The sequence below is a fragment of the Larus michahellis genome, chromosome 5, assembly GCF_964199755.1.
Source record: "Larus michahellis chromosome 5, bLarMic1.1, whole genome shotgun sequence".
Lineage (NCBI taxonomy): Eukaryota > Metazoa > Chordata > Aves > Charadriiformes > Laridae > Larus > Larus michahellis.
The window spans coordinates 19100521-19118054 of record NC_133900.1 but is presented as its reverse complement, the minus strand read 5'-3'; the positions used below and the strand labels follow the sequence as shown (position 1 = coordinate 19118054).

The window sequence follows — 17534 nt, the reverse complement described above, 5'->3', positions numbered from 1 at the left end:
CAAGCAAAGGATTTTTTTTTTTTGTCCCTTTAATGAGGTCATTTTTTGTGTATGCTAGAATTTCAAAAATGCCAAACCACATCTAGCTATTCTCCAGAATGCGTAACAAGACTGATTGAGGCAGATAATCATAGCATCAGTGGGTCACTAATATATTGTTGTCAGTGGTCTGTATTTCTCCCTCAATAGATGTTGCTGTAAGATTATTATTTTTTATACTTGGAAATTCACCATGAGTTAATTGAGACTGAACTGAACTTTAATATGGAAACGTATGATGGTTATGTCGTGAGGTTTTTTCTCTCACGTTGGGGAAAAACAGGTAAAATATCTGTAAAACCCTTGATCTCTTTCCATGTTCCATCTTGTAAAGAAGTCAGCACAATAGATTGGACCAAGAAACTCCTAAAATGAAGTTTGAGTGAAACCGTTTCTTCACCTTCTCTAAATTGTGTTTATAGTCCAAATATTTGAAAAGCTCTGTTGTTGCGTTGGCATACATTGTTGCTAATAACAGCGTCCAAAGGAGAGCTGGGCGTTTAATGCAACTCTCAAATTTTTTTAATAGAAAATGGAGTCACATGGAAATGCTAAATATATCCTAAATAAAGAATTGAAATTTGCATATCATAGGGAAGCGTCTGCCATAGAGAGGTTGATTATAATGAGATTTATTACACAGGGAAAACATTTTTATATGCTGATTCAATTAGCTTTGAAAACTTGCAGTAGCGTGCCAGTGTTGCTTATTGCCATTATTTGCTTCCAAGGCAGCAAATTCATTGACAGTGTTCAGGGTAAGTCACAGGACTGGAATGAAAGCATTGCCTCTGCAGAGGTAATGTGGGTACACCCTGATGCTTAGTTTTCTTGTAGTAAGCGTTATGCCATCAAGTCTTCTAGTTTCTGCTTGTTCCATCGCTGTTACAAAGGCTTCCCATTGAATTTAGTCAAACTGGACTAAAAATTGCTTTCTGTCCCATGGAGTGTTCAGAGATCAATTAAATATTTTCAAATAGCATATTATTGCAGCTAGAGTTATTAATTAATGCCACATCCAGTGCCCTTTGAAATCAATGTCGTATTTTTAAGGCTCTGAACTTCAGACCGCCTAACTCAAAGACAGGAGGTATGTGAATGTAATGCGCTTCCCTGACCAAGATGAATACATGCTTCTGATCGTATCTGTAGGAAATTTTTAGATCCTAGTTTAAAGGATTTCAGTGCCATTTTAACATTAAGCACATGAGTTGTCAGTCAGAGCGTTTGGGCTTAGAGTTATCCATGAAGCTGAGAATTTAGTAATCAAGAAAGTTCTAAAAGACTTTTCTTTTGGTTAAGAAATATTTTCAAATAATTTTTCCTCTCTAATTCTTGAATTCTGAACTCATGGTTTGCTAGGTCACTGGAAATGCTCTCCTTCAAAATTACTCACTCAGAATAATAAGGCTCTTTATATAAAGTGGCCTATTATCATAAATGAATAAAGTGCAGCCTCTTAAGCAAGTGGAGAAGATTGTATGAAAAGTAGATCTCAGTCACGTACAATATCTCCTTCAAACATGGGGAATTTTCATGAAAATTATAGTACTTCAAAAATTCTCTTTCCTTAATCTTTGCTGAAATTGCTTGACTTATGTCATAAATCACTTCTTCTAACTACCTAGGGTTATCTACTTTAAATGATAATGAGCTTTATGTTTGAAACTTTACAGGATTGCTGGTGGGTAATTCTAAAAGAACATCTTAAAAGAGAATTTGGGGCTCTAAGCATTACAAAACAGAATGAGCTGTTTAAATTAACAAGCAAGCTGTTAGTCAGATTAACAATTAGTGTAGTGAAAAAATATCATAGTTAGGCAAACTTCATTAATGTGTTGCAGTAGAAACAGCTATTTCAACAATTTCTCAGTCATTAAAACTCTTTGAATTCTACCCTGTCTCATAGTCTAAAAAATCATGTGAAGTTATACAGGATCAGGGAAGAGAAGAAGAGGAGGGGAAGAATGTAAAACTCATTTGTAGCTTGAACTGGATGGAAAAGAAAAAAAAAAAGATAAATTTTTTTTTTTCATTTTCCCATAATAACGCACATACAGCTAGTCTTGATTGACTACGTCATGGGATAACAAACAGACGGCAAGAAGCAAGTCTGAATTAAAAATAAAATCCCAGTAGTTATCTACTTTTCAGGGCAGAGGGGGGAGTGACTATTGCAGAAGTCTCCTGGGAAACATCCCACTAAAAACTTTCCATCTGCCTGTACAAAAGTTTGATAATAGCTAGATCTTGCAGAACTCCGTCACTTCTGCTTTACATGGGTGCCAATGGCAAGTATGTAGTTTTAAAAAGCTCATTCATCAATCTAAGGTTATAGGCTCTTTCTGGTAAATGTGCAAATGAAAAAAAAATTGATGAAAGTATGAAGCAAACTTGCTTGTCTTGAGCGAAATAGGATATAGATTTAATCTAATGACAACACATGTTCTGAGACCAAAAAAGGCCATCCCGGCCTTTATGGTGATACTCATTATTTTGTAAAAATTTGAGCTTTTTGCTTTTCCATTGCTCGTTACAGAATGATGTTCCCAGACTCTGCAGGGAGAGGTAAAAAAGAGTGTGTGTTCAACTCTGTCTGCTTTTTGCCTTTGAGAACTTTCTATGGATATAGCACTTGTGAAGAGAATTCAGCTTTTTTCTAGATCTAGTAGGGTTTTATTCTCCTTATTTGTTCTCTTATTTAAAATTATATATCTATCAACTGTTCATACATTTTCCTATTCTGGAGCATCTAGAAAGATGGCTCAAATTCTTTTTTTCCAGTGATTCTAGGACTTGCACCTTTTGCCTTTCCTCATATATTATTTAGCCAAATGTTATCTTGCTTGCCAATGTGTGTAAGAAAACAAGACAGACGTGGAATATGTTTCTCATACATTGATCTCTCTCTCTCTGGAGTGGTTAGCAGCGTGTCTGGTACAACTAGTATCATTGACCCGAATCCATCCACCATTAACTCAGTTTTGCCAACGTAAAAAGAGGCAATATTTCATCCAAAAAGTTTATACTCTGTGAAATTCATTACCACGACAGCCCAGCCTGCCCCTCCAAACAAATAAACAAACAAACACTGTCTAACAAAATAGCAGTTAATGTAAAACTGATAGTTTGCGGAAGTGTGTTACAACCAGATCATCTTTTCCAGGTCATATACTTGTTATTGCAGAGTTTGATACGGAATGTTTTCCTGAGTAGAACAGGAAATCTGCATTAGTGCACTGATTTTGTTTAATTGAAAGAAGTGGTTTCGTTTTTTGTAGTCTGAGGGTGTTTGTGCAGATTTCTTTCCTACAAAGTAGAACCTGTTGGCTTTTGCTGGAGGGGAAAACACAGGCTTTATGGCCCATTATGGAAAACATTGCAGTTCGTTAAAAGAGGGTGAGACAAGAGAAGGTTGTATAACTGAGTATATCAGCTTACAGTGAATCTCTAATTCTTCATCAGTAGATTATGTTAGGTTAGTTATGTCCCTCTTCTCAGTGAAATCCCAAGGCTCTGCTTAGTCTTTTGTGGCATTGAAAATCCTCATGATCTATTATCAGATTATCCTTGAAAGAGTACTCCTAGAAATAAGCAATCGGCTCTCTAGCATTCACCATTACAAGGAGTCATTTATTACCGCAGAACTTTGTCATTCAATTATGCTTTTGTATAGAGCGCATGGCCAAAAATCTCAATCACAAGTGTCTAAAGTTGGTTAAAGAAATTGTCGGTGTTTCAAACTTCAGAGATGCTCATCCTGTGCTGAGGTGCCCGAGTGCCAGCGCTCGTGGCAGAGGGGCCCACTGCAATCATTTGCAGACTTCTGATCCTTTTGCTTTCTCATTGTCCAGGCTCTGAACATTCTCCTATGGCATGTGAAATACTTTTCCTTCTTTTCTAAGTTATTTTTCTCAGCATGCAGCGAACTGATAAAAGTGAAAAATATTTAGCTAAAGCTTTAATTACTTTAGCCTACTTACTATGTTCAACACCTTGCTGCATGCCTCATTTCAACTTCTTTTGATCCACATTTTCATGAGAAAAACTGATTATAGGTATTACAGGTAGAGACCTGACTAACAGTAAGAGACTTGTGGCATAGCAGAAAACCTGTCAAATTCGTAACCTAGTTGTTTTTATGAGATATGTTTTGTTATGCTGTGTAGAAAAGGATTTTAATAACTGATCATTCTTTTCCCCAAATAGGTCACCTTTCTTTTAGAGTTAACTGTTGCTAGCAGTTATAGATTAACTGCTTTATGCCTGAGACAGGAATTCCTTATATTTCTGTGTGCAGTAAATGATGTTTGTTAGGCATAAATCAACTTATAGACATAACACCATAGCTGTGAAGTTAACTGAACTTGTGTAGCCCAGGTGGGTCTGGCTTTTGTTGAAACTTGTGAAATCCACTAGCTAGGAAGTATTTTTTCTTGCAGTTAGCCCATTCCTTTCTTAACCCACAGGCAAAGTAAAAGAATATCATAAAGCAATGGGAAGACGATGTAGAAAAGGAAACTGCATCTGTTCTGTTCATTCCCAGAGGCTCGTAAGGCGGGAACAGGAGCTTCTGTGGCATAAAGTTAGTCTTTGAGAGCGTAGAGACCCTGGAAAGAGAGAGCAAACCCTCAAAATGTCATTGCTTAGGGAGGAAGCTTTGGACTTAGTCTCCTTTTGAACCGTCTGCTACTGGGTGTTCTCTCAGCTTTTACAACTTCCCTCTTCAAGTCACTCCAGAATTTAATGTACACCTTGCCCTTGCCTGCTGACTCTGCTGCGGGGTCAGTGGTGGGCTCACATATGCAAAGGGCTGTTAAACACAGTACAATAGAGACAAATCTCCTCAGACAAGCAGTAAAAAAAAAAAAAGTGCACAAATTTTAAATAGATTTTCATCTTTCTTTCTATTTCAGCAACTTGGACCACAGTTTATTTGTATTTATACTAGAAATAATATATATCCAGATGAAGCGTTCGTCTTTCAGTGTAACTACTGGGTCAGCAGTATTATTAACTCTTTTCTCTGTGACTTGGTACTATAAACAAGGCCCGATTTTATATATTTGTTCCTATTTTATAAAATGCAAGTTACTTCTATTTGTCATTGCCTTGTCTAAAGCTCCCCTCATTCTAATTGTGTGTCATCCCTTTCCTTTTGTACTGAGAAAACAGACTCTGTTAACTGTCTGACTCATTCAACAGTTACTATTTCTCAGTGTTTCTATGTGCTGGTGCAACAGCTCTTCCTTTAGTGACTCCTTCTCTTGAGTCCTATAATACTGTAACAGGACCATGTTGGAACAGGTTGATTCTGGTAAACAATTGATTATTCCTTTCAGAGAAAAAGTGGAAAGTCACGTAAAGTAGTGAAGCATTCAAATTTTCATCACCGTACTGTACTAGGAACAGGGCCCTGCAATTCCGTACCAAATATCCTGTTTGAATCTGGCAGTGAAAGACCATCATTAGAGAGGAGCAATGAAGGTGTGACAGCACCTTGGGCAAGCTACCGAGTGCATGTAAAGGTCAGCTAGTGGATGAAAGGGGAGTGCAAGAATTAAATGAATGGAGGAAAATGCCAGCGCTATGCTGACGTTTTCATTAAGAAAATCACTGAATACATGGAACAAGTTTGACATTTACTTATACAGTGGTAGAAATTGCTACACTGTGTGTACTGCATGTTTTCCTGTTCAGTCAGCATATTGTACAGCTGTGATAAAGGGGACTGTAATTATTTCACAATAACAGTGATACAAAATTGTTCATTGACTCAGCTTTTTCTCCATTATATGAAATATGTTATAACTGGCCATGTAAGTCAATTTCTTTCATTATGCCTCTTTCCACCTCTACACATATATTGGCTGCAATCATCTTTTTAAAATACTTTTCTCAGATGTTGCTCCTTTCTATACAAATCGCCCGCCTTTCCTCTATCTTTCTCTTACACAGGTATGTTCACTGGATTACTATAACCAGGCATCATACGTTGTAAAGTCTGGTTTTAGTTACATAGCTAGAAAATCTCACTGTAATGCCCCTTAATGAGAGGAGTCGTTCATCAGGCCTGGGTGCCTGGTAAATCTGTCACAGACCACGGTGTGGTGCATTTCTCCATTCAGCAGTTTAATATGCACATGGAAGAGTTGACTCTCCATTGGACTCATCCAAATTACATCACTTCGGCAATATAAAGAGGTCATAAAAGGCTAAATCAGCCTTTGGAAGCAGTCTTCACTTTGGACGTGTTCTGGGGTTACAGGCAGGCCCAGAAGGGTCAATTATCTGGCTCTTCTGGACAGGTGGACGGCTCATAAGGGATGCTCGCAGCCAGAATATGAATTAAAGTAGCTTTAAACTTTCTCTAATTGATGCCAGGAGTTCAACAGGTTCCCAAGCAACCTGAAAATACAAGGAATACAAAGGTGATTCAGAAAGTTTGGTAGTAAATTTCCCCCCTCTGAAACTCAGTAACAAAATTCATACTGAGTTTGAGGGTGGCAGAGTGGGAGGCCAGATTTAATTCTTGACGTTTAATCTTCTTGGAAGATGCTTGTAGCACTGAGCCAACAACCCATGGGGTATGACACATGGCCTGTTTATTTCATGTTCTTTAAGTTTCATTCCTTCTGCTGTTTCTTTGTCTGCATTGTAAGGTCCATTTGCACAAAGAATACTATTAAAAAAGACATAAAAAGGTGCTTCAAACATTGATCAGTTCTATTTTACCACACACTGGTGGGATGTGCCGTAATACTGTCTTTTCAGAGACCACCAAAAAGGGGTACAAGAGGAAGGTGGGTGCTACAGCACTAATCTCTGGCTATCGTTGTGAAATTATCCCTGCGAAGGGGGAGACAAGTCAGAGATGTTCAGTGAGACGATACTTGTGACCACTGAGCACTGTCTGTGCTCCTCCTTGCTATTACTACTCTGGGAACAGTCCACCCCAGCCTCAGCATGCTCCCCACTTCGCCAACGGCTGTGGCAGCGAAGTAGCAGAGGTGCTCTCACAAATTCGGTTTGGCTCTTGGGGCCAAAAAGAGTGATAACAAGCAGTTGGGGAAAAGTGCTGCCTTAAATTTTTCCAGCTGTTTCTACATTCATGTGTGTAAGCATGGATGAAGGTCATGCAAGGAGACACTAGTGGTTGAAAATGCTCTGGAAGGGAGAAAAGCAGATTGCATTGTTGATTGCAGGCTCCTTACTCAGACCTTGAAGGAGGGACACATTTCCATCTGGGATCCTGACTCTTCCCAAAGACGCAGTAGGTGACCACTTGCAAAGTAAAGCCAAGAAGTGTCAGAGTATCTCCTACACTCTTAGTCGAATCAGCTCTCAGTGGCCCCTGGGACCCTGTTTGCTGATCGTCCAGGTACACACCTGGTAGTTTACTTGCAGGCTTTCTTTTGGAGTACACCAGCCAGTTCCTTTTAAAATAAAACCTGGACGTTGTTTTGTGGGTAGCTCACTCCAGGGACAGCTTGTTTTCAAATGTGTGTAGGACCTTGGGATCTTTTTTAATGTGGTCTTCCCACACTGTCTTGGCAAACCTTGCACCCTGAAATATTTTCATATGTCACCTGCTATACCTACGGCACACAGTATAAACTCTTGGCATTGTGTTTAAAAAAAACAACAACCTTTCTGGCAGATTGCATTAAGATCATTGTTTTGTGTGTTTTGAACAGCAAACACAACACCCTTTTTTCAGGGTGTATGTTGAAGTAGTAAGCGGGGCCAGAGGGATTAAGGCCAAGCACAGCACAGTGTGGGCTGCAGTACACTTTGGACATAGTTAATCCTTCACTGATGGAGTTGAACCCCAAGGAACTGTAGATGGAAACTCGCTGTACCAGGTTGTTTGAAGCCAGAGAATATTTTTCATAGTGTAGATATAGCTTTTTTCTTCTTGTAAGTGTTACCAAGCAAGGCCAAGGTCATCAAAAAAGTCTGTTTGGGGGCCAACAACAGATAGAAGTTTTGAGTTCTAGCCACAAAAACTTTTCTTTTTATGAGTTAGAGTTGTGTTTTTTCATGTCATGTTTCCTTTCATGGCATCATTTTAGTTTACCTCCAAGAAAAAATAAGAGGATATACCAAAGGATATGGCCTTATTATTTTATAAATGATAAAATGACAGAGGAATATGGGAGAAAAGTTCCATATTTTGGACTTTATCCTTCAGATAAAATTCAAGTCCATGCTGATAGTTTACTGAGTCTGATATTTCTGATAAAAAGATCACAGAATGAAGAGATGAATCATTCTATTCCTCTTAGTGCAGGGTGGGCTTAACAGGTGCCACTGGTGGGGCATTTACTGATTCTCAATCCCAAGCAGGGATTCCTGATTTACTCCACTGTAGTCCTATAGGCTGAGCCCCCTCCATGGGTACCGGACTATAGTCCATGTAGTCAGAAAGGAAATAGTGTCATCAGTCAGACCCACTGTCAGTATAATAAAAAGGAGACTGGTCAGAAAAAAACCTCAGCTGACCACTGACATTGGGTCCTTTGTTTTGCTGGGTAATACAACAGTAATAGATTGATAAGAATCAAATTATCTGTTTCCTAAGGAATTATATTTGTAAACAAATACCTTTCCTTTGTTTGCAGGTATGATTAACCAAAACCAAATGATGTGCTGAGGTAAAAGACATATTTCTACCAGTCCTACTGCTCCAGAAATTCTGTTTTTAGAGTCTGTCTTTTGTTTCTGTTCCACCATAGCTGAAATGTCTTCTGTTTCATTTGCTTTCCTATTTTCAGCAGTTTCTGTGACAATGTCACATAGTCATTTCTACTAAATTATCATAATTGTTAGCTTGAGCTTGTTAGGTGTTTAACAAATGTATAACCTACCAAAATTAACAATAGACTGTGAAAAACTGAACAATGCATTTATTCTTATTTCCATATGCTTTGAAAGAATGTGCTGTAACTATCCATTTTCAGTTAAAACATGAACACTTAAAAAAAAAAAAAAAGCAGGGGGAACTGAATTTAATATCTATAATATAACCAAGTGGGAATGAATGAATACGTATAATATACTTTTAAAAAGCTAGATGCCTGTTACAATATGAGAATTTTCCACTCATGGTATTTTTGTTGCAAAAGTAGTTTCATTTGTAATAATTGAAGTACATGAGTTGCAGCTAGTGTGTCTGTAAATGTTTTTATAGTTTATATTTTTATAGTAAACCTATCATCAGAAAGTCAAAATGCCTAAAGTATTGACATAATCATTCCAACTGATTACAGAAAGTCTTGGTGATGGTGACTAGGGACCAGGGTTAGAGTCGTATTATAAATACGTAAAAGCAAGACAGGTAATTTAAGGAGGCAGAAGACTTCTCAATGTGACAAAATGCCTACTGCAAGTAACAAGTGGGCTTTGAAGAAATTCCAGTTGCTGCTGGAAGAGGCTAAGTTGCATTTTGAAAAGACCATAATAGATAATATCCGGTAAATTTTAATCGTGGGCAATTTGAAATATTTTTTTTTTTTTTAGCCAAGGTCATACTTGTAATATGTGATGAGAAATGTTAAGTGTAGAAGCTTTATACGAACAAGCTTGTTTTATTTCAGAAATGGATATATTTTCTGAGGCTGTCAAACCTTTCCAAATGGGAAATAATCACCCAATACTAATTGCTACAAAAAATGAAATAACCCAGCATTAAAATGCTGTTTTATCTGGTAGATCTTGTCCCTAAACAGATAAAACAGTTAGGGTGGTGCTTGAAACCGAGTTACTGTCCAGATTGTGCAGCACGCTGTCTGATTTCCCTGCACTTTTTAAAGAGATGTATCTCTCTGGTATAGATCCCCGTGGTCTACTTACAGAGAAATTTCATTACCATGCTGTGCGGTCCTCACGGTGCTGAAAGTAAAATATTGGATTGACAGGCACTTGTTGTGGAGGAGGGCTTATTGATGATGGAAAGACTGATTCAATCTCTAATCCTGAAGAACGACCTGCCACCTGGAGTGATAGTATACAGATGGGTGCAATCTAAACTCTCTTTCCGCCTCAAGTTGCATTTGGCTGTAGATTAACAATGTGATTCCATATAATGAAGATGGTTGTTTGGTGCAGTGGCAATTTTCCATTACTGACATGCAATGTCAACAGTTCTGACAAAGCTGTAAGGACAATGTTTAAATGTGCTACATCTGGCTGGGATGGTTGCCAGGTTATTAACAGCCCCATTAAAATTACCTGCAGAGATCTGCTTTGGTAGAAGAGAACGTAGAGCACTGTTTCCCCTGCAACTATCTGCACAGGCATAATAACGGTCCGGTAGCACAGACCTGGAATAATACACTGTGATGGTAGTGGTAGCAGCTTTTTTACATTTTTATTTAGGTGAGGGAATATTTTATAGCTTTAGTTGTATTGAATCTAATTCCTGTGGCCTTATTCAGGCAAATATCCTGTTGAAGTCAATGACAATTCCACCTTTGGGTGGAGTGACATCAGTAGGTCTTGATTTTAGTAATTATATTTCCAATAAAAATACTCTGAAGATGTATGCATACATATAAATATTTTTTTAAAGTGATATATGAATGTCCTTTTAATTATCTTTTTTTTTTTCCTTTCCTCTTGAATGACTATGTGACACTCCCAGTGAAGCGTATATAATATAAAAGGGTTTTAAGGCATTTTTCTGAGTAAGAGTAAAGGGCCATGCTGTCCCAGAGGACACTGCAGAAGGCACAGCACATTTTCTGGTGAAACTCCCCCATTCCTTTTGAATGCAGAGGGAGCACTTGCCAGTATAATGATAAATGGGCTTGTGATCCTAGCTCTCTATAAACAGTTTTTAGTCCAAGCCGAAACATTCCCTCTAAGTTCAGTGCTGGAATGCTGAAGAAGGTTCTCGCACCCTCTCTCTTACTAATCCGTATAGCGTCTGCCTTAATTTACTTCCAAGTTGTGTCTCTTCATATATGTCCAAAGGATCTCTGCATACTGAAAAATCCACCAGCTGCCTGCTTTCCATCTGTAGAGCTTGTGCGCAGAAGTCCGTGGCTTGTGGTGAGGTTACCTGGCCATGCCTGGAGGTGTGCTGCTCCACCAGCTGTGCTCGGCAGGGCTGTGCTGGGGACAATGTAGAAGTACCCACTACACCTCAGTCTGCCTTTTAACGCTTCCTGTCTCTCTTGGCACCAAGTGTGATCTTCAGGATGACTTCAGGGTTAGTTCATAACGTGCTATGAGAAAAGGAGCCCAAATGCGGTCTTTTTAGTTTATTATGGGTATGTGATCAATGGTGTCAATAAAAAACTGGGGGCATTTCACATCTGATTATAGTTCTCTTCTCTGGGATGCTGTAGTGAGTAAATTCATTTCTTTGCAGCCTGAAGAAAAATACAAGTCTTTGAGTGCTTTTGTGTCAGAGTGCACAGGCTTTAGTCCGTGTCTCTCCTGCTTCAGCTTCCTGAACAAGTGGAAGAATTTTCAAAAATTAGGGGCAATGCAAGGGCTCTTGACATTTATTACATGTGGAACTTTCCACGTGTGGCAGAAATAGAAGACTAAGTTTAGAATGAGCAATATGACTTAATGTCTGTTAAGCCATATGTTTTTCCTGCTGCTGATGTACCAGAAAAAAGGGATGTGGAATAACCTGACCTCATTCTGACCGTGGCTGTGTTTGTAACTCCTTGGGGCTGTTACAGCCACATGAAGAATTCTCATTCTGCTGCACCACAAAATAGGCAGATAAAATACACATCTATGACAAGACCTGGAGCAAAGGGAGAACAGTTTTGCACCTGAATTCTGTGTACAAGTCTGACATGGATACACTGAAACATATATTACCTCTGATTTAAAATTAATTATTTTTTTAAGTACGTGGTAGCTCTTGGACTACCGTGATATGAGTCATAGCAATATACATGTTATGCATGTGTTTTGCAGGTCATAAGAATGAGTTGTACATGTACAGAGTAGATGACATGAAGAGTTCCGTGTAAAGACAAAAGGAAAAATTTATATATAACTTTTAATTTGACTTGGAGCTTGATCTATGTCATATGATGGATGTTCCGTGGTTTAGAAGTCAGAAATGAAAACCTGTGAAGGCTAGTGTTCATAGTGTTCAGCGACACACAGATTCACGCTTTGACCCATCTTATTCTTTGGTGGTAGCACAGAAGTAGAAACACAAGTGTGCGGTCTGAACTATCAGGCTTGGGAGAGGGAGGGTCAGTCTCACAACTGAGCTTTCTTAATTTGTCGTATGTTTTATTCCATACTGAGATAGATATAGGTCTTTCAGTCCAGTTTAGGAGAAGAAAGGGCTAAGAAAAATAATGAAAGAACGTCATAAAAATTCTAGCTTTCCCACCTGTAGTGAGAAATTCCAGTGACTGAACATCCAACTGTGCGCTGTGCGTAGAGTATTGATTTAAAGAGCCGCCATCCAGTTGAAAAGATGGGCTAGTTCCATAGCAAGTATGCATGTTTTTGCATGACTTCGTTGGACTTGTATCTCTCTATACTGGCAATTTAGCCTCATACTTTTAATGTAAATATCTTCGACTTTGGCTGTGTTTGAACTAACAAATTACATTATTTAAACTGAAAAAGTAAAGAAAAATGTTATGCTGCTATTTTTGCTATAACTACCACTAATTTTCTCATTTAAAAATTGAAATAGTCAATTATAGTCTATTTCACTTCCAGGTTCCAATATTTGGAGTAGATTTTTTTAGCATCTTTTCTAAAACTAGAAGTACTTTACCTTCTGATGGAGAAGGAGAAATCATCCCTATCCATTTGAGTATATTTCAATTACCTGTATTTTTATGAAACTCATTCATATAAAATTAATATTTGAGACAAATCTGATTAAATGGTGTCTCTAGGAACAGATATATAAACCAGAGTATTGCAAACTCAGTTTAGTTTTTCTTCTAGAGAATCTGAAATTTTCTTAGAATATTCATCCTGAATTATATGGTTAAATAAGTTGCCTGGTAATATTGTACTAGACAGATACAATAATACCTGTGTTTAGATACTACTCATACTAATGAGTGTATAAGATGAATGGTACCAGTCCTATTAGTACACTGGCTATATACGGCCAGATTAATTCTTTTCTTTTAAAATTAATACTGTCTCTATTTTTCATAGTAGGTCAGACATCATTTTCATTTCTTTTTCTATGCCTTCTCAGACACTGATAACTAATGATGGCTCTCTTACATTTCACGGTCCCATTGTAGTTTCAGCTGTCTTTTTCTTTCTCTCTTCTTCAATGAGTTTGACTCTTTGAGCTCCCTTTTCTTTGCCATTTCCCTTCACTTTTTGTTACTTAGCTTTTATTTAGCTTTGCACCTTGCCTCATCTTGCTCCTTTTCATTGACGTGACCATTTTTATTTGTAGTTCTGGATCAGTTCCCTCACTTACAGTCTTGGTCATTGTCTCTTCTTGATGTGGGACTTAGCTGACCCTTCTTTTCTTCATGGTCTACTAGCTGCAAATTTTTCTTCTTTAGTAATCAGCTTATTTTGCCTTATATCACCCTGTCTATTGAGCTCTGCCTTTTGTCATATTTCTACAACCTCTAATTTATCTGCATAAGATCTTCACTCATTTGATTTTCTTATCTTCCACTCCAAGATTATGTTTATACTCGTGGTTAAGCCAGGTAATGAACTAAAGCCAAAGCTCATCACAGTCTGGATCCACATATCCATATGGCTGGTAGGATGCAAGTGTCCCTGTATTTAAGTAGTCCACACACTGCCTAAAAATCCTTGTTTTCCTTATAGCAAGTGGCGTCTAGACACTTTAGAAAAGGTTATCTGAAGTCTCCTCAAGAGCAGATGAGGTATCTAGTAGCAGCCACTCAGGCAAAGCTGTGTTCTTCCAACCTACAGGACTGTCATCTTCTTGGGCCAGCACTATAGAGTTGAATAAGCCAGAGTTTTAGGGTTGCTTAAAGACAATGCCCTAGTGTTTGTAAAATGGGCCAAGCCTTTGTAGAATACTTAGGCAAAGTATTGCACCATCTGACGTATCTTCTCTTCCCCTGTATATTGATTCTGACAGCCTTTGAACTACAGAGAATTACAGGAAGAACCCCCTCCCTTCTAACCCTGAAATGGAGACCAAGGAGAAATCTTGCTCATTGTTTATTTTTTTTTCTTCACCAGTTTGCTTGCTTGCTTTCTTTCTGATTCCTCTGCCTGTTTTTCTCAGTAACTGTTCTGAAATCTTCCTTGCTTTCTTCGTACCTTCTCTTTTCTTCCTCTTTTCCTTTTTTCCTTTAAGATATTCCATGGTCTCTTGTCATCCTTATAAAAAAAATTTCAGTTCACCTTTCCAGCCACCACATGGCAAGTATCAGACTTGGATATGTAAAGTCTCCATGATGTTATTACAAGAATAAATGTTCCCAGGAGTTAACGTTATTATGTAATTTCCAGATGTTGATCAGAAGAAAAATACTACAAGTAATGATGGGACCCAGACATATTTTTGTATAAGTTTCCTTACCAGATCATGGCATAACCAGTATAGTTGGTGAAAGTAATAAGCATGTGGTAGAAGGTCAGTCGTTAAAAATGCACCACACAAGGAACTGTCAGACAACTTTGATCGCCTGATTAAGAATTCAGTTAAATGAGAGGTTAAGAAATGAGTCCATTGCTTCACTTTAAAGCATGGAAAAAATTAACGTAAACTGAAAATACTGATTGCTTGCACATCTAGAAATTATTTCTATGTAAACAGAAAAGCTTTTAGGATGATCCTCAGGCTTCATAGATAAATAATAAGTTAAAAGAGACCATTAGGGTAATATCTGAAAGGGGAAGATAGGCCAACAGGCAAAGACGGACACATCACGGAGGTTAGCCAACTGTAGAGATTAAGTGAGAACTGTTAATGTTTAATCTGTGTTAGACTTTATAAAGGAAATTTAGATCTTAAAGGCCTTGAGGAACTCTAGGGTAGAGATTCAAAGGAGGTTTCTAGTGGTCCAAGGTTCTGGAGTAGTCATTCAGTGATAATAGGGAGAAAATTCCTACTGAATTTTAAGATAGGTTTTGATGACCCTCTCATTATTCCTGTATACAACATCTACTTACCTTATTCCTGTAACACTTTTCCAGATAACCCATATCTGTCTTCTGTGTAGCTAGTCTTTGAAATTAAGGCCTCAAACTTGCATATCACAGTTTATGTTCACTGGACTTCAGGTACTCTTATTTTTCCTTATAACACTTGAGAAAGAGCAAAGCAAAAAGTAAAACTAAACACATGGCAGGCAAGCAATGAATACAAGTTAGGAAGAAATTTATTTTCAACTGAAAGGTACATATATTGGAACAACAATTTTTGTGAACTGCTTCCTCCCCCAGTGTGATCTCAGCCCTGCTGTGATTCATGTTTCCTGGGATTCCTCCTCCTTTTCTATTGTTTGTCTAGCATTAAGTCCACAGCTGAGCAATTCTCTATCCCCTAGGTTTGTATTTGCTATGAGAGATATGGGCACCAAACCCCATGCTGCTAGAATTCTGTTATTACCACCTATATTTCAGGCAATTTTCAAAATGTAATATAGATTCAGCACCTGTCTCTTCGGTTCCAGATGTTCACCATAGCAGATTTCAGACCTCCTAAGCTCAAACTCAGATTTACCTACCCATGGAGGTAGGTACCTTACCTGCCTCTGGAGCCATCAGCTAAGACATCCAAGGTCAATGTCCCTAGATTGCCATCTAGACAGCTTCTCGGTGTTAGTATGTTATGATGCGTCAAGCACATTTCTGTATAGGACTTTGTCGTGAATATCTGGCTGTCCCAAGAGTAATTTTTAAAAGAATTCAGTACATAATAAAACTTTATTCTTTACCAAATACAGTTATCTATAATGGATTTAACAGTTCAGGACCAAAATATAACTTCTGCTTTTAGTGCTTTACTTCTCTGAATAGATATGAAAATTTTGCTCCTACTTCTATTTCTGTTCCCCTCCCATGCTTCCTTGGTCCCAGGAGAAGGCCTTCTTGCCTTAGGTCTTAACACAGTCTTACCTTTCCTATGCCCTTGTTCTGTTTTAGCTGCATTCAATATGCTGGCTTAGATCTACTTCTTCTTCATAGGTGCACCTCTCTTTTTCCTGACATCTCCTCTTACATGTCCATCAGCGATTTCAGCGTCTTCCCCGTCATTCAGGCTTACAACGCCTGTGTGAATTTTGACACACTCTTCCCTCTTTCCAGAGCAAGTTGCAACTCTGTTGTGTCACTTTTCTCTATCTAACTCCATCTTCCCTCTTCTACTTCCTGGAGCTGTTGTTCAGGAGGACAACGAAGCTGGTGAAGGCTCTAGAGCACAAGATTTATGAGGAGCGGCTGAGGGAACTGGGGCTGTTTAGCCCAGAGGAAAGGAGGCTGAGGGGAGACCTTATCGCTCTCTACAACTACCTGAAAGGAGGTGGCAGCGAGGTGGGGATCAGTCTCTTTTCCCAGGTAACAGGTGATGGGACAAGAGGAAACAGCCTCAAGTTGTGCCAGGGGAGGTTTAGATTGGATACTAGGAAAAAAATCTTCACAGAAAGGGTTGTCAAACATTGGAGCAGGCTGCCCAGGGAAGTGGTTGAGTCACCATCCTTGGAGGTATTTAAAAGATGTATAGATGTGGTGCTTAGGGACATGGTTTAGTGGTGAACTTGGCAGTGCTAGGCTAACCGTTGGACTCGATGATCTGAAAGGTCTTTTCCAACCTAAACGATTCCATGATTTAGTCTTCTATTGGCTCAGACACTGCAGATCTCATGCCAGCTTGGATCCCCTGCATTTGTCCCAAGAGTATCCAGGAGACCCCTCTCACCTCTGGCACTGGTTGGTATCCCTACACTGCATGGTTTTTTCTCCCACAGCTTTCAGATATCTTGTGTTTCAGTAGAAGTTAATGCACTATAGGACTGAAAATTGACATCAGAGGCTCTGCTACTCCTTACTAAATCTGTTGTGCAGGCACAGTAAACCTGGTGAGCTTTCATTGTCCAAGAAACCCATGCAGGTTAAGTGCACTCCCTGAATCATCTGCGTCAGTGTGCATCACTGGCCAGGTGTTTTCATCCATTCTGTGGGCAGCGGGATCTTTTATGGGATCATCTGATCATCTCTTCTGACTAAAAAGAGATTTGCGCTGTTCTCTGGTCTTGACTTACTTGGGTTTTTGAGGTGTTTTGAGGTCTTCATGTCTTCAAAAACCTGTCAAGCGTAAGCAGCATGTTTCATTGTGGGGGGTTAAACATTAGTTACTGGCATAAACATTATTTCTGATACTCATGATGGAGAGGTTCAGTGTTTGTGGTATGCTTGTGTAATGCTGCAATTAGCAATATGGGACAATGTGATGCAGTGCTGCAGTTGTGGCCTGAAAAAGTAAAGGTACCTGCTCCTCCCTAGTTAATTCTACTACTGTTATGGTATTTGGCCAGCAGTTG

The 17534-nt window shown here is 38.7% G+C and overlaps 1 protein-coding gene across 2 annotated transcripts in view; it reads left to right on the top strand.

Annotated features, from left to right (window-relative positions):
• PCDH10 (protocadherin 10) overlaps positions 1-8772 on the top strand; it is a 195911-nt gene extending 187139 nt beyond the window's left edge. For both annotated transcript variants that reach the window (XR_012587273.1, XR_012587270.1), the window contains one exon: positions 8664-8772. The gene's annotated coding sequence lies outside the window, so the exon portion shown is untranslated. The remainder of the gene's footprint in view (positions 1-8663) is intronic.
• The last annotated feature ends 8762 nt before the right edge of the window (positions 8773-17534 follow it).